This window comes from Chelonoidis abingdonii, chromosome 3 (assembly GCF_003597395.2).
Source record: "Chelonoidis abingdonii isolate Lonesome George chromosome 3, CheloAbing_2.0, whole genome shotgun sequence".
In the NCBI taxonomy this organism is placed as follows: Eukaryota; Metazoa; Chordata; order Testudines; family Testudinidae; genus Chelonoidis; species Chelonoidis abingdonii.
In genome coordinates, this window is record NC_133771.1 from 152,227,730 (window position 1) to 152,246,138 (window position 18,409).

General features: G+C 43.0%; 1 non-coding gene across 1 annotated transcript; it reads left to right on the forward strand.

Moving 5' to 3' along the window:
* Positions 1-11,753: 11,753 nt before the first annotated feature.
* Positions 11,754-11,826, forward strand: TRNAM-CAU (transfer RNA methionine (anticodon CAU)). The gene has a single exon. It is a non-coding gene; the product is annotated as a tRNA-Met (tRNA).
* Positions 11,827-18,409: the final 6,583 nt, after the last annotated feature.

Sequence of the window (18,409 nt, forward strand, 5' to 3'; positions counted from 1 at the left end):
GACTTAAGACCAAATGGAGCTCAACTCCATGCCAACAAAGCACTGGTTGTTTTCTGAGCTTGACTACTGGCTCTTTAACTAAGGAGTGGATTCTTGTACTTTGGGGTCATGATGCAGGGGATCTCCTGTCAACAGGTTTTTGCAACTATTTTTCTTTTTTGGAAAAGGGTCATTTTTCAATGGACTTTTTTCATTTTAAAAATGTCAATTAGCTCTAAGCATTACAGACATTAACGTGAGAAGAAGTATTATAACTGAGTTTGCTAAATGAATAGGAAACAAGTTTGTAAAACAAAAGTATAGTAATGGTAATTCATTGACTGGAGGTGTAGCAGTGCCCAATGCTAACAGTTAGGGCCCAATTCTGCAAAGTGATGAGCTCCTTTTGAGAGGTGGTGAATGTCAACTTCTATTAGAAAGACAAGGTGGGGGAGGTAATATCGTTTATTGGACCAACTTCTGTTGGTCTCCCTAATATCCTGGGACCAACATGTCTACAACAATATTGTATACATCAACTTACATTGACATCACAGGGAGCTAAGGGTCCTCACCACCTCACTAGAGCAGATTCTGAAGTTATGGAGCATCTAGAGCAGGGGTCAGCAACCTTTCAGAAGTGTCAAGTATCAGAGGGGTAGCCGTGTTAGTCTGGATCTGTAAAAGCAGCAAAGAATCCTATGGCACCTTATAGACTAACAGATGTTTTGGAGCATGAGCTTTTGTGGGTGACATAACCACTTTGTCAGATGCATGGTAGTGGCAAAATTTCCAGGGGCAGGTATATATATATGGCAAAGTCAAGCTAGAGGATAACGAGGTTAGTTCAATCAGGGATGATGAGGCACTGTTCTAGCAGTTGAGGTGTGAAAACCAAGGGAGGAGAAACTGGTTTTGTAGTTGGCAAGCCATTCCACAATCTTTTGTTTAATCCTTGAAGCTCAGCAGTTCTCTTGAAGTCTGATCCCTTGAAGTTTTTTTTGCTGCAGCTGGCCACCTTTAAGATCTGCTATAGTGTGGCAGGGGAGGTTGAAAGTGTTCTCCTATACAAGGTTTTTGTATATTGCCCATTTCTAAATTTATTCATGATTTGTCCTTTTCCGTACAGACTGTCGCAGTTTGGGCAAATGTTAGCAGCAGAAAGGGGCAATTGTTGCTGGGGGGGGGGGCTGGCAATATATGAATGGCAATGTTGGGGGGGTGGCAGGGCAAGAAAGAGGTCCCCGAGATAGACAAGACTTTTCTTCTGCTATCTACATACTACACAGACCACAGTGAGAGATTATACCATACTCTATCAAAGAAACTGAGGAACCACCTGATCAGCATCCTATACAGCAAACAGGAAAACATCAAAAAAGAGCTCTCCAACCTGGAGACTCTCATTAATAACCAAACTTCCATACAAAAGGATTTCACTAAAACAAGACAAGAGATCTACATTACTCACTTCACCTCTCTACAAAGGAAAAAGGACTGTAAGCTGTCTAAACTCCTACCTGCCACATGGGGCCACAACCATGGTACCCTAACCCACCCAGCAATATCGTCAATCTATCCAACTACACAGTCAGCCCAGAAGAAAAGTCTGTCCTATCTCGGGGACTCTCTTTCTGCCCTGCCACCCCCACCAACATGCCATCATATGCCATATGCCTTCTTCAGTCACAATGGAGGCAGACAAACACATACCTGGTGAAGCATATGGGAGGTTTTCTTTGCTTCAGTAAGAAGGCACAACTCTCAGGGACTTCAGCGTGAATTGCACCTACTAACTCCCAGGCTAAATTTGGCTCTGAGAGAAATTTTCCTTTTGGAGGCTGGCGCAGTGTTTCCTGACAAGGGTAGGAGAAAAGGTCAACGCGACACAGAAATTTAGGTCCAAGAAGATGTTTCAATACTTTGTACGTAACATTTTCCATTGAGTTTGGCCAGGCTAGGATATTTTTAGGCCTATTTTTCATTTTACGATTTAACTCTACTTCAAGTAAATTGCCAAGGAAATACTACCAAATATTATTTTATTTAAGAGTGTTTGAAATAGTTCTCATAACTGTCAGCCAAGTCAGTAATTGATATGCACTTTGGAAAGAGTATCCAAACTCTGGGGAGGCAGAAACAGGAGAAGGGAATAGAAGAAAAAACAAGATCTAGGTTATGGAGACATTTGCATTCCTGCTACCTAAACTTTATTATACATTTCATTTGTGATAATACCCACAGAGAGAGACACAATTTCCAAACAGAAATGAAAGCAGGACCTGTTCCATGAAAAGTCCATGAAGAGTGCCTCAGGAGGTGTGAAGGTCAGTATAGTCATGGACAGTACAAAGTGATAGGAAATATACTTGAGAGACAAGGTGAGTGAGGTAATATCTTTTATTGGACCAACTTCAGTTGGTGAGAGAGACAAGCCTTCAGGCAACCTGAAGACTGTTTTGGAGTTCAGAAGCTTGTCTCTTTTTTCAACAGAAGTTAAATTAGAGAAGATGGGGATTAATACTAGAACTGAAAGGTAAGTAAGGAACTAGTTAAAGGTGAGACTACAATAGGTCATGCTGAAAGGTGAGCTATCAGACAGGAGGGAAGTCACTAGTGGAGTTCCTCAAGGATTGGTCTTGGGAACAATATTATTTAACATTTTCATTAAGAACATTGGCACAAAAAGTGGGAGTGTGCTAATGAAATTCACAAATGAGGTAAAGTTTGGAGGTATGGCCAATAAAGAGGAGGACAGGAATATCACACAAAAAGATTTGGATGTCCTTGGAAACTGGAGTAATAGAAATGGGATTAAATTTAATAGTGCAAAGTCATGCGTTTAGGGACTAACAACAAAAATGTTTGCTGTAAGCTGGGGATGTATCAGTTGGAAGTGACAAAGGATAAGACCTAGATGTATTGGTGAATCACAGAATGATTATGAGCCAACAATGTGATGCGACCATGAAAAGGGCTAATGCAATCCTAGGATGAATCAGGCAAGGTATTTCCAGGAGATAGGGAAGTGTTATTAACATCGTACAAGACACTGGTGAGACCTCATCTGGAATACGGTGTGCAATTCTGGCATCCTATATTTAAGAAAGGTGAATTCAAACTGGAACAGGTGCAGAGAGGGGCTACTAGGATGACCAGAGAAATGGAGAACCTGCCTTACCAGAGGAGACTAAAGGGGCTTGGCTTGTTTAGCCTACCAGAACAAAGGCTGAGGAGAGATAAGATTGTTCTCTATAAGTACAACAGAGGAATAAACAGCAGGGAGGGAGAGGAGTTATTTAAGTTAAGGTGCAATGTTGTCACAAGAACAAATGCATATAAACTGGCCCTCAACAAGTTTAGGCTTGAAATTAGACAACAGTTTCTAACCATCAGAGGAATGGAGTTCTGGAATATCGATCCAAAAGAAGTAGTGGGGGCAAACAACCTTTAAATTGGAAATTTGCAGAAAAACCTCGGAAAGAGTTTAAATTCCGTAAAATTATAAACTGTTTAATTGGACATAAACTGAGTGGTAATAGTATCAGGACCCTTTGGAATGCTTAGGAGAGTAATTCATTTTAGGAATAAGTCTTTAATTAAATAAAACTTAAGAATAGTAATGGCGACTATAGGGTGATGTAATATAGTGGGAGATCCCATTTCTAGGGCACATAGGGGTCCATTGCATATGATGTAATAACTTCACTTTCTGTGACATAATGGTGAATTCCACTTCCTTTGGGGCATGACTCCACAAAATCCCATATATATTGTAGCCCACAGGAATATATGGGACTTTCAAACAGGAAGTAGCTAGGGTTCATCCAAAGGTCAACTGAAAAGTTGACTAGGAATAGAGCCCATACAAGTTTATGAGAGGAGGACCTACAAGTACATGTGACTAAGTAGCATATAATTAACATATAATAATCTCTGGAAGCTGACTGGCTGAGCTTGAGTGTCATGTTGGTACACTGACATAAATTAGCATATGCAAATCCTTGAAAGCTGATTGGCTGAATTACAATCCTAAATTATAGCTAATGAGCTGCAAATTGTATATAAGGGTGACAGCCAGCTAAAACCTTGTAGGGGACAGGCCGTTCCCAGCCAATGGGAGCTGCGGAAAGCAGCGGGCTGCAGGGATGTGCTGGCTGCTGCCTCCCACAGCTCCCATTGGCTGCAAATGGCGAACCGTGGCCACTGGAAGCTGGAGGAGGCTGTGCCTGTACACAGTCAATGTCAGCAAAATGTTCTGCGGCCCACAGTCAGATTACCCTGATGAGCCACATGCAGCCCAGGAGGCATAGGTTGCCCACCACTGTCCTAAAGCGTAGGATTTTGACTGTAAATAAAGCTGAATGCCTGTGGTCTAAGTTCTTCTCCTACCCATTTAGTAATCACCAAGCCAGCGCTTACTAGATGCTTAGTTTTAAGTATTTAATACTGAATATTTAATATATTGTTACGTTTAATTATTAGATTGTTATAATCATTCACTTAATACTCTATATATACCTTATATTGTTATACAGTCACTCCTCACTTAACATCGTCCTGGATAATGTTGTTTCGTTATTACATCACTGATTTATTAGAGAACATACTCATTTAAAGTCATGCAATGTTCGGTTATAACGTTGTTTGGCCACTGCCTGCTAGTAGGTAACTACTTTGTGACATAAGCCAAGTGACACTCCTGCTTCAGTGTGGCAGCCATTGTTTACGTTGTGTCAGTACAAGTATTCCCTGAACATGTCTAACCCGTTGTGATTGTATCACGCAGCATCATGAGTCAAAAACACCCAGCAAGTTATAGTAGAGTGCCTAGCAGTAGCAGTAAGAAAACCAAGAAAACCATTAGTTTGGGTATTAAATTAGATGCTTTAAGGCATTTTGATGCAGGTGAGCATGCAGTAGACATTGGCATCACTCTAGGTCTTACTCCAACCACTATGAGAACAATTCAGAGTAATGCAGACAAGATTAGGACTAGTGCTCAGGGGGTAACACCAGTTAGTGCTACTAAAATAAGTTGATCAAGAAGCAGTTTGATGGAAAACATGGAGTGTCTTCTCTCAGCGTGGCTAGAGGACCAAAATCAGCAGAACATACCTCTAAGTTTGCTAGTGATACAAGCTAAAGCAAAAAGTTTGTATGACAATTCGAAGAGAGATCAAAGTGGAAGATCATAGACAGAGACATTCATGGCAAGTCAGAGATGGTTTGAACAGTTCAAAAGGTGGTTCCACCTGCATAACATCAAGATGTCCGGTGAAGCAGCTAGTGGTGATACTGCAGCAGCTAAAAAATTTCCTGACTATCTCAAGAAAATATTAAAGGAAGGTGGCTATTCACCTAAGCAAGTCTTCAGTGTCAATGAAATGGGACTCTACTGAAAGAGGATGCGTGAACGGACTTGCATTTCGTGAGACACGAAGACAGCTCCCGGATTTAAAGCAGCTAAAGACCACTAACCTTGCTTCTAGGTTGTAATGCTGCTGGAGACATGAAGATGATACCGCTGAGAGTGTACCACTCCGAAGCACCATGAGCTCTCAAGGAATTCTCAAAAGAACACCTCCCGGTCATTTAGAAATACAATAAGAAGGCATGGGTAACTCGAGCTATTTTTTCAGAATGGCTGATTATGCCATCCGTGCATGGAAGGAATACTGTGCCAAGGAAAATCTTGATTTCAAGATTTTATTACTTATTGATAATGCACTGGCTCATTCAGTCAACCTGGACGACCTGTGTGAAAATACCAAAGTTGTTTTTCTGCCACCTAACACCACATCACTCATCCAACCCATGGACCAAGGAGCCATCGCTGCATTTAAGGTGTATTATTTATGCCATACTTTCAACTAGCTCAGTCATCAGAGGCACCGATAGGGAAGGCAAGCCTACGATTCGGCAATTTTGGCATAACTACAACATCCTCAAGTGTATTGATAACCTTAGTGAGTCCTGGGCTGAAGTTACTCAGGCATGCGTGAATGGTGTGTGAGGGAAGTTGTGGCCTGAATGCGTCAATGACTTAAAAGGATTTAAAGATGTCCCTTCTATGAAGAAAGATATCCTTGGCTTGGCCAAGAAAGTGAGTTTGGATGAGGTAGAAGAAGCTGATGTTACACAACTTCTGCAATCATACGGAGAAGAGCTAACCAATGAAGAACTGATACAACTAGAGGTGATGAGAGCAATGGAAGAAGAGGGCCAAGAAGTAGAAGAAGAACCAACCCATCAAACTTTTACTACCAAACGTCTTTCTGAATCTGGCTTGCAAATCCTTAGTGATGACTATCCTAACAGGGAACGCAGCTCTGGAGTGATTAGAGGAGTTGATGATGTAATGAATTGCAATAAAGAAGTTTACCCCCCCACAAAAAATGGAAAGCAATACGATCTCTAGCTGTGTTTTTCCCAGTTGGGAAAGTTCAGTAAGAGGAGCAGCCAGAGGATCCACCATCTGACTTCACCACCTCAACCAAGCTTCACAATCATCATTGGTGAGTACAATATTAAATTGTTTGTTTAAAATTATATAAAACTTATACTATATATGTATACATCTTTTGTCTGGCAAAAAAAATTTCCCTGGAACCTAACCCCCCCATTTATATTAATTATTGTGGGGAAATTGGATTCACTTCACAATATTTTGCTTAGTCGCATTTTTCAAGAACGTAATGATGACGTTAAGCAAGGAGTAGCTGTATGCCAGAGTTAAACTGAAATTGTTATTGTAGTGTAGTGTTTTTATTTGTCATGCCGCTTCATTCCCTTTTTAATTGTAACCTTAATTTGTCTAGCTCTATTCTTTTACACTAACCACTCACTTCTAAATAAATATTACTTTTGTTTGCAAAGATTTTCTGCTTGACTGTCTATTCTTGATCGGAGATCTGTAACCGTGTACTTTCAAGGGAAAGTTAGCGAGCCGCAGCTTTGCCTGGAACCTCCTTCAGGGCAGGCCAAAACTTTAATTATCAGAATAGATAAATTAAAAATAAAGGTTTTAAGTTAAGAGCAGCATTTGTAGGCAGCATGATTGGCTTAATACAATTGCTTTCAAATCTTCTGGCAACACCTCCTCTACCTGACCTTGCTGCTTCTGATAGGGGGAAGAGCTCTGGGGGGGTCTCGCCATGGTTCCTCCTTCCTCTGATGCAGGAAACCGGGTGCTGAATGTCATCTCACTAAGAATCTGCTTTCGGTGCTGGCCCTGGCCTGTGAATGGTCTTCCTAGATCCATCCTTCAGCAGACCTCGGTGGTTCACATTACTTTATGTTCAGGCTGTTGGGTATTTTTTACATCCTTGGGAGAGACAGTAGGGACATGGAAAGGGAATGGAGCCTCTGTAGTTGGGCTTTGGTCCAAAAGGTGTTAATAATAGCACATCCAACAGTACTGGACAAGCACGGGTGACATTGGAAGTGCTTAATTCAGCACTGAAACAATTATGGCACAAAAATTACATCATAAAGCAGCAAGTCTTTTTTAAAAATCCCCAGCGTGATATTGCAATGCAGGCAGGTGGGCTTCATTACTCTGTGAAAGCAGCTGCACCATATGTTACTACCATACAGGTTAAAAGGTGAACATTTGGAAATGCTAGCTATGACTTCTTCTACCTTCAGGCACGCACATGAAAATGTCTGATATTTGGCTGCTCTTGGGCTGACTCTAGGAGAAGGAAGGATCACCCTCAGTTCCTCTGGCCCGGGAGCCCTCCTAATATTAACAGGGTTTGTTTTAACTTTAGAAAAAAATCTAGGTTATTCATTAGGTCTCCTTACACCACCCTCATGTCATCTCAGGCTCATATTTGTGATCATCCACTAGGGGGGGCTAGAATGTCACTTGCTGCCAGGCAGATCTCTGTAAAACAATTGCTGAAGCGTAACTATTTAAGGGATTAACTGTACATATGAAGCTGCAAGTACCCCTCCTCTTCCTCATGAATATCAGTGCTGAAACAAAGCAGTCCCCAACATTTGGACCGACCCCAAGTCTGATCCTGTGAAGGCCTGAGTCCCTTTTACTCCCACTGACTTGAATTTTTTTTGGTGCCTTTCCAGAGTTGCACAGCACCTTCTGGATTACAGAGGCATGTGTAAGGTCTTCATTTATCCTAGCACATCTCAGCCCTGTTCTCTTGCACACTATTTGTATCATAGGCGCCCACTCCATGGGTGCTCGGGGGCTGGAGCACCCACAGAGAAAAATTAGCGGGTGCTCAGCACCCACCGGCAGCCAAGCTCCTTCCTATCCCCGAGCATGTCTCACTCACCTGCATCCCCACGGATCTACTCCTCCCCCTCCCTCCCAGCACCTCCCACTCCCACAGCTGTTTCTCAGTGTGCCTGAGGCTCTGGGAGGGAGCGGGAGGAGCGGGGACGGGGCCAATGCAGGGAAGTGGGCGGTAAGAGGAGTGAAGAGGTAGGGTGGGGGCAAAGCAGGGGTGGGAAGAGGTGGGGCAGAGGCATGGGAGAAGAAGTGGGGGGTGGGTCCTGGGGCAGAGTGTGGAGGTCGAGCACCCTCAGCTAGCGGGGAAGTCGGCGCCTCTGATTCGTATCAACACAAACACTTGTCCGTGCACATTACATTCCAGGATTTCTTTTTTCTAGTTTATTATTTTAACTAGGGACAGGCACATTTTACATAAAAGTAAGAATTGCCCTGAACCTTTGCTTCATCCCTTGAAAGGAACTTTTGTAAAGTTAAAAAATATGCAGTCCCTCCCCCACCCCCAATTTTTCATCAGTTGCTTTGTACTTTCTGATACCACTCCGGACTGAACATGGAAATGTTGAAATGCTACAAGGTCTTACTACATGTTCTTGTGGCAATAAACAGTAAGTCTCTCGTAAGAGCCTTTGTGTGGAATTCTCAGTGAAAGCCTATAAAGCTGGGCTAAGATTTTATTTTTTTTTAATGGGAGGCCTAAAATGTGACTTCAGAATCAATAGATAGGCACTGATAAAAATGTCTGATTGACTTCACTGGAAACTGTGAGTGCTGAGCACTTTTGAAAATCAGTCCACTTATTTATTTAGGTGCTTTAATATGAACATAGGTGTCTAACTTTAGACACCCAGTTTTTAAAATCTTGGTCCCAACAGGCTTAGACATTTTACATAAGGTTTTGGTTGCTGAACTGAACAACTTAAAGTTTTTTTGTTTTTTTTTAATTTGGCTATTACTAGTTTTTCTAGGAAGAGGTATTGAAAGAGAAGAGAAGTTTGAAAAGAGAGAGGTTTGGAACAGAGGAGAATGGAGACAGAATGACTGAGAAGGAAAGAACTGGGTGGGTCATGCTTTTGTACCAGATATGGACTGGTCACAGAGCTTCTACTGAACAAGATACACACCAGATGTGTTCATTGTAAGTAGGGCTGTCCCTAGCCATTTTGGTGCCCTACATAGCCCCCCCTGTGGGGGTGGGGGCGTGGCCCCGGGCCTGGGGGGCTGGCCCCAGTGCTCCGTGAGGGGGCAGGAGCAGGCTTGGGGGGCAGGGGGCAAATCACCCCCCAGCACGAGCCGGTGGAGCGGAGTGGGTTGGGGCCGGGTCGCTCCACTTCCTGCCACCCAGTGAGTGCAGGGCAGGCCCGACCCCACACTCACACAGGGGCGGTAAGTGGAGTGACCTGAGCCCAGCCCACTCTGCTCTGCTCCCCTGGCTCCTGGCCTTGAGACTGGGGAGCAAGGGAGAACTGCACCCTAGCACTCATTGGTGGCGTGGCTGGGAGCCAGCGGCGCGGAGCAGGCAGCGTGGAGCAAGCTGGGGCTGGGTCACTCCACTTACCCCCCGCCCAGTGAGTGCAGGGCGCCTGACCCCTGCTGCAGTCCTTAGGGGAAGGGGTGGAGTGGGGCCGTGGCTGGGGCAGACTCTGATTGACTCTGCCCCTGCAGCTCCTTTTATGCACGTCTGCTGGGCCCTGACTGGCTGCTCCCTGCAGCCTCTTCCATTGGCAGCTTCACCACAACCAGTCTAGGAGGCTTGGAGGACTTTTCTTCTGCTCCTTTCAGAGACGAGGTGTGGTAGGACCCTGAGGTCTCTCCATCTACTCTAGGCCAACCCATCACAGTCTGTAAACCCAGACTCAGACTTGCTGCAGCTCACTGTAGATATATCCTGAAATCAGATAGTTAAGATGAGAGATGCTTTGAGGGAAGGAGAGATGGAGGATACTAGCGGAGGAAGGAATGACATTGTGCATTAATACTTCTGCATATATCCAAATCTCTCCACCAGCAAGGCAGCAGTTACTATGATGGGTTTGCTAGTTTCAGAGAGCAGTATAGTTCCTTCTTTTTGTTCTTGTTTTTGAGTTTGGCTCACTTATCATGGGATTTGTTTATTAACAGACTCCTAAACAAAACACAAATGCCAAACATGATTTTGTCCAGAAACAAAAAGTTTCAGAACAAACCCATGTTCTCTGAGTTACTATAATATAGGAGCTGCAGGAGACGTGTTGAAGAAAAATATTGTGAGGGAAGCATGGAAACAGAAAACAGAACAGAGAAGCAGGAGAAGAGACAAAACTGTGTAGTTAAAAAAGCAGAAAGTAAAGAAAGAAACAGAGAAAAAACAAAGGAAGATGGAGAAAATCCATTCTTGCAGAGAAGGAGCTGCTTGCCAGTCACGGCCAGGAAGTGCTGTTTGTAGAAAAGCTAAGTCACGCTTTTGGCCCTTATGAAAAAGTCCTATAGGATTTAATATAACGTGATAACTTTTCTACAGGTTTTCTGCACCACCCTACTGAATTTAATAGAAATTTACACCCCTTCCATAGATTTATGTAGCTTGGTTTTACAAATAAAACCCTGCATAAAAAGCCTTCATTCTCTATTATATTCTACAAGTTTTCAGAATAGTTTAACAGAACCCAATTACATTTCTATAGAACCTTATTGGTTTCACCTCTATTCAGTTCCATAAGACTCTCCCATAAGGGGAATATGGCCAATCAATCAGTAGTGGTGGCCCAAGGCATAGGACTAAAAGCCAACCAGCCAGGATACCATGCTGCAGGACGTATGGCACTCTGGCTGGCTGGGAATTTAGTGGGGACTCAGATGGGTGTAGACAAAGCAGCAGAAAGCTCCTTTTAAGGACATTTGCCCAACAACCTGCTCTTCTCCTGATACCACCCATTTAGGATTGGCTGGGAATTGATGGTGCGGTGTCTGTGGCGGTAGCATCAGCCAACTCTTTAATCTGTTCCTGTGGAATGTGAGAGAGGTCGGATGCATGAATTATAGACCAGTGGTGGAAGCAGGGTACACCGATTTCTTTTCTTCAGTTTGACTCACAACACGCCAATGGTTGAATGCCAAAAAATATCTGTTTACAGCAGCAATTCACCTGAGGATAGGCCATATATATTAGGACAGAGGCCAAATTATCTGAGCTAGTTAGAAAAACTGTTGGGGAGGGTGAAGTAGGGAAATAAGCAAAGACACAGGAAGAGGACAAAGAACTTATCTGCACTGCAGCTGCACAGCCATGGTGTTGTAATTGTGTTGCTGTAGCATCATGGTGTAGATGCTTCCTATGGTGATGGAAAGGTTTTTTCCATCACTATAGTTAATCCACCCCTCCAAGAAGCGGTAGCTAGGTCGACATAAGAATTGTTCCATCAACATAGCTACATCTACACCAGGCAATAGGTTGACCTAACTATGGTGTGCAGGGTGTAAATTTTTCATACCCCTGAGCAACATAGTTAGGTCAATCTAATTTTTCAGTGTAAAGGCCTTTTTAGCACAGTTGGCAGCGTGTCAGTCTCATAATCTGAAGGTCCTGGGTTCAAGCCTCAGAGAAGGCAATAGTTTGTGGGGAGGGATAGCTCAGTGGTTTGAGCAGTGGCCTACTAAACCCAGGGTTGTGAGCTCAATTCTTGAGGGTTCCATTTAGGGAACTGGGGTACAAAAACAAACACACACACAACTGTCTGGGGCAGGCCGTAGCAACAAAGAACGTGGCCCCCTCCAAACATAAGTCCGGGGCCCCTTACCGAAAAAGTCAATGGCATATTTCAATGACTTTGCCGCGTCTGAGATCACAAGATTCCAAGTGTGAGCTCCACATGGTGCATACAAGGCATGGTCATTTATTTCTAGCATGCGGGCTTGAACTCCTTTATTCTTTCCTCTCATATTTGCACCGTTATCATAAGCTTGGCCTCTCATGTCAGCAATGTCTATTCCTAAGTTGTTTGCCTTTTCAAGAAACGCTTACAATAAGCCCTCACCAGTTGTATCATGAACATTAAGAAGAAAACAACAAACGCTTCATGAATATTGACACCATCTTCACCGTTGCATTCAACCAAGCGTAACAGCGACAGACATCTGTTCTTCATGTGACACGTCGGGAGTACAGTCCAAAATAACTGAATAATATTTTGCTTTTTTAAGCTGCGCTATGTTGGCCTCTTGATGTTACTGGCAACACAGTTGAATCAGCTCATTTTTTGGATCTTGTTGGATCTGAGGTACTGAACATGTGTCTCTCTGCCTTCTTAATCCTCTGTAAAAGTTCACTGAGGACATATCATACTTTGCAAGCAATTCAAACAGTCCAAAAAGTTGCCATTCGAAGGATCGCCGAGCTTTTCATTACTCCTCTCGAAATGCCAAGTTCTTTCGGGAAGAAAATAATCGACATCAAACCATGCGTTGACAACATTTTCTCCAGAATCTCTTTCTTTCAGAAAAGCCTGGCAATTCGAGTGGTCAATAGATGTACGGTTTACTATGCCTGACCGAAGGTCAAACCATTTCACCATACCGTCTTGATGACCTTTGCCTGTTTCATGCTGCTGAAGTCTTTTTGACAGTGCTTTCCAAGCAGATGTTCCACGATGTAAGTGGTATGTCGCCAGTGCCAAATAATTTAAAACAAAAACAAAAATGGCATCTTTCTGAACTGAGTACATTAACCATGAACGTCTTATTTTCTCGCCATTTGCCATGGTTCAATAGAAATGAGTACTTGTGAACCTCCGTCTTTCTCCTTAAATGGAAATTCGTAACTTTCATTCTGCTGCGGTGGGCCACGTGCAACAATGTCACACACTTTGCCTGTCCGATATTATAGACGGCCAATCTCCTGGATCATCAGTCAGTGGTTCAGATTCAGATACTTCTTTCCCGGCAGCAGCTGGAATATCTATCACAGTTTGTTTGGTAGAACAACTGGCTTCACCTTCGACCTCACTTGAAGCTGAAGCACTTCTGGATACTTCTGGATACGATTCGTCGCTGCTAGCGCTGTCCGTTTCATGTGCCTATATCTGTACGTTGGATTTGCAGCTCAAAATGCAGTGCAACTTTGGAATTTTCTCAGGTTCCTTCTTGGCATCTTTTGCTGCCTTTCGTTTACTAGCTCCACTCTTATACATTCTCTTAGACATCACAAAGCACGCTTCTGCGTTGGAAACGATAAAAACTAAACAACTACATTAATAACATTTATTCCGCCGACCACCATTATGAACGCAAATACACATTCTTTGAATGGGTCCAACTAAAATTTAAACTGACTGACAGACAACTGATGTAGCCAATAGCATTATGATGTATCATAATGACTTCACGGTTTTGTCAGTAAAACCGACATGGATTGTGCAATAGCGTCAATAAATGTCACTTACCTAGTTATACCTTACATTTTTTTTGCCACTTTTAGGGGCCCCCTTCCTTGCGGAGCCCCCTCCGGTCGGAGGGTACGGAGGGGGCTCGCTACACCTCTGGTCTGGGGATTTGTCCTGCTTTGAGCAGGGGGTTGGACTAGAGGATCTCCTGAGGTCCCTTCCAACTGTGATATTCTAGGATTCTATAAAAGCAGGGCCAAAAAAAAGGTGATTCAGACTTAGCCTGTTCAGGGGCAGAACTAAGTAACTGGAGATGAGGGACTAGGAAGAGATGGGGTAACCTGGAGATTCCACACCGTTCTTAGAAAGATGCAGGGAGCCTCCAGCCCACATGGAGGAAGTTAAAGCTAATTCTTTGGTTTTGAAGTGCTTCCAGGTAAGATCTGTTTAGCAAAATATTCCCAAGGGAGATCTCAGTACTTTTCCAGTTTGTTTAGATATTTAAACGTCAACACACCTAACTCTTTCCTTTGACATCTCAATATTACAGTGTCTTATGTTTACAGTGACAGAGTTCAATTTCTCTCCTCCTAACTTTTACTGAGCCTGACTATCTGCAAATTGTCTTTTCTAATTGCCTCACAATGGCTTATTTGGTGTTTGGCTTTATTGGTTCAGTCCTGACTTTAGAGTATCCATATGTAGAGTACATTCAACATGGCACTGTCTTACATTTTGTCTCCTGTTCTTTCTATTAGGAGTGTGTTTGCAGCGATGAATGTTTATAACAACATGACCCAAGGAATTTCATCCTCCCCTGGAACATTGTGTAGGAGATCATCTTAATGGACAAAGAAAAACGTCTGCTGGGTTGTAGCCAAAAGCTTGCACTTGCTAAAAAAAAAAAAATCATGTTTAACCTTCTGGTATTGTGTACAATACAGGTTTTTTAACAAAATATTCACTTCTCAGCTTACAACCTAAAATGGAATCAATGAAAGAGGAATGAGCTCTTCACTTGTTTTTATGGCAAATCTATTAGTCATGACAATTTTAATTCTGCCTCTTGACTAGATGCCTTACAAGGCTGTACTGCTCAGTTTGTGCTTGTACAAATACCCATACGTGGTAAAATAAATTAGGGGAAGATTGAAGAAAAAATCTAAACGGGATAAAAAGAGAGTGTACAATGAGACTCTGATGAAGATTTTTATTTGCAGGTGCAATGTTCCTGAAACTTCAAAGAATGGGTGAAAAGTTTAAGTCCAGTTTTTACCAGTAAAAACTTCCATTGACTTGAATGAAAGCTTCACCTGAGTATGAAGTGATGCTCCAGTTCAGCAAAGCACTTATGTCAATGGGGGTTAAACATGTGCCTAAGAGGCCTGAATAAAGACTTCAGGATTTGGCTGATTTTATATGATGCAGGGGTTTGGGCAAAACTAAACTTTACTGTAAGATAACTGCCATTTGTCCTGCTTTGGCCTGCTAATTTATTCCAGTGTTTTTATTGTAAATAAAATTAGTACCGTCAAAGCTGGATTGAGGCATAGGTACTATATAGGAATAGGGCCTAAACTCCTTGTGTCATGATTAATTCAGAATCTCAACCTTCATTTTTAAAAAATGCAAGCATCTAGCACTCATGACTGTGAAGAAAAGTTTGAAACAAGATCTGAGCATAACCAAGGCAGCAATGTGTGCCCAGTCTGCAGCCCGCCTGAAATAACAGCTCTGAGTGTAGTGAACTGCCCCATGTATCTCAATGGACTGTTAATTCCAAGATACTGTTCAAGGGGTGGGGGCAGAAGAGGTACATCAACACCAGCCCAGCAGAGAACTGTATGCGCCAGAAGGTTAAAAATACAGCAGCTCTGATCCCTCAACTAAGCAGACACTCCTCGCTGCTGGAGTAAATGGTGCACTCCCCACTTCTGCCTGTCTCCAAGGGTAAGAGAGGACCCAAGAGCAGGGTACACCTCCTACAGCTCCTGGAATGAAGATGGATGCCCCTTGCTGCTGCCCTTGCCCATGCTTCTCTAGGAAAGGATCTCAATTATAGCTGTGCAAGAACTCTGGAATTTTTCTCCTACAGAAATTTTCACATTTAAAAAATACATCCATTCCAAATTGGAACAATAGGTCAACTATGTAAAAATCTTTCACAGGAGAGCTATTTTCCAAAAATTCCATTTCAGGAGAACTGAAATGGAAATTTCAAAAAATTCTGGTCCCATCATCTTGGGCTCCCAGGCTTTCTGGCACACTGCCTGGTGAACTCAGGGGCAGCTCTAGGTATTTTGGCACCCCAAGCACGATAGGTAGGCTGCCGTTGGTGGCTTGCCTGCGGGAGGTCCCCAGTCCCGCGGATTCGGCGGCACGCCTGTGAGAAATCTGCCAAAGCCGCAGGACCAGCAGACCCTCCGCAGGCATGCTGCCGAAGACAACCTACCTGCCACCCTAGCGGCAACCGGCAGAGTGCCCCCCGTGGCTTGCCACCCCAGGCACGCGCTTGGCATGCTGGTGCCTGGAGTCGCCCCTCAGTGAACTTCTGAGGAGCTTGGCAGTCCCAGAGGCTGCTGAGGTGGGCTACTGAAGTGCCAGGAAACCAGGCAGGTTTCTATCCAAAGTTTTGTTGAAATCAACACATTCCCACAGTTCTGGATGAATCTGCATTTTCTGATGGAAAAACGTTCCATTGGAAAACTTCCAACGAGCTCAAGCCTTCATCATCACCATCCCTAATGTGGAAAAAGAGGAGCCATAGTGTAAGGCAGGATCATGGGGCTGATGAGAAAGCAATGAGGGGCCTTGCTGTATGGTATGCCTCACATCCTGGCTTGCCTTAATTCAGCCCCGACTATACTTTTAACAATTTAAGGTTGCCCATCCAAAATTAGATATGCTCATTCAATACGATGTAGCTATTGAAATACTACAGGCAACTTGAGAAACAAACAAACAAACAAAGGGAACCTGTTAGTAACATTATACTTCATTTCTAAAAACCCTTCTTTTTCATTACACTTGCCTTACTAAATGTCTTTTTTATCTGCAGAGGAAAGTGAATTCTCTTGATATATTTCCAATAAGAGGTATACATATTTTTTATTATATATTTTAGTTGTTTAAACTCATGTTTATCAACTTAACTGACTGAGATGCAAATGAGATCTATTTGAATTACAGTGTCTGTATATATGTTCAAGGCTGCTGGGTCTTTTTAGTGTAATCAAAGCAATGTTCTTGCAATGAGTTAGGGACATTATTCCTTATATATAAATTTATCTTTTAAGGAGCTACATGTGCCTCTGCTTTCTCAGATCAACTGTCATATTTCTATATAATTGATCTATCCATGTGCTATCGTCTTCCACATATTAGGAAGAGAAATGGCAGAGTTTGGTTATGTTTGATGTATGATTTTAATCTCTCCATGATACTAATGATTGGAGACTGGAAGAAAAAAACTGAAATATAAGGAGTAACCTGACCTTATAAACTAACAAAGTGTTATCTGTAATCATGGATATGCAGAACCAGAGTTGAGCTAACATTTACTTTTTATTACTTGTAAGCACTGATGATCTTAGTGCCGACAGATAAAGACAGCCGTTGCCTCAGAGATTACAGTGTAGAAGGTATAAGAAATGTGTTGGTTTAGAAATAATGGCCAAAATTCTCAGCTGTGCCAGACCTCTTTCAGTACAGCAGGCAGGAAAGGGTGGGGGACAATCGGGGAGCCTGTGACACCTTTTTGGTTATCTGCTAAGTCCTGGTACAGGTTAGAACACCTTGTGGGCTGCTCCAATGTATACCAGATACATCAATTTTAAGGCCAGAAGGGACCATTATAATTATTTAGTCTGATCTTCTATAAAACAGGGGCCATAGAACCTTACCCTATGATTTCTGCCAAAGTCCAAAGGGACTGTCCACCATCTGGGGACAGCCAGAGCACAGCACATGCTGGTCACAGAGAGAGACAATGATAGATGAGAAGAGGCAGATTTGGAAGTCATCAGCAAAGAGACTGAAGACATGGAAATATGTAGGGTAAGAGGAAGAAAAGAAAGTGTTGAAGGATTTGAAGGATTCCTACAGAGATTGGGAGTAAGGGATGCAGAAAAGAGGATGCCGAAGTGGATGCTGAAAGAGGACAGGGCCATGAAAGCCAAGGGAGGAGAAAATGGCAATGGGGAGAGAATGATCTAAGGCTGCAGAAAGATCAAGGAGGATGAAAAAGGAGTATTGGTCAACAAGTTTAACCACGATGAAGTGATTCCTGACTTTGGTGGGTGTAGTTTTTGTGGAGTGGGTGGAAAGTAGATTGTGGAAATCCACGACACCATTAGGAGAGGACCCGACGCAGTGATTGTAAATAGCCTATTGAGTTAGAGGTGAATAGAAGAATAGTATTTAGAAAGAGTGATGGGGCTGATGGTGAGGATTTCTTGAGCACTGGTGATACAAAGCATGTTTGTCCAGTGAACAAAAGGAGCCAGACACATAAGATCAAGAGTAGCTAGAGTGAGTGCTGGTTACAGAATGACTGGTGTGCTGGGATGCCTTAATACAAGCTTCAGCTCTAATATCATGGCAAAGGCCTAACTACATACGTGGGGCACCATGATTCTGGTTCTCAGTGCTCATTTGTAACCACTTGGACATCATTATTTAATACATTGCTTGGGACTTGATTTGAGTGATTTCCCCATTTGCTAGTTTTAAACAAAGCTTAGGGAGGCTATAATGCAGGTGCCTGGAGGCAGCAGTAATTAACAATACTACACTGCCAGTACTTAACGCCACC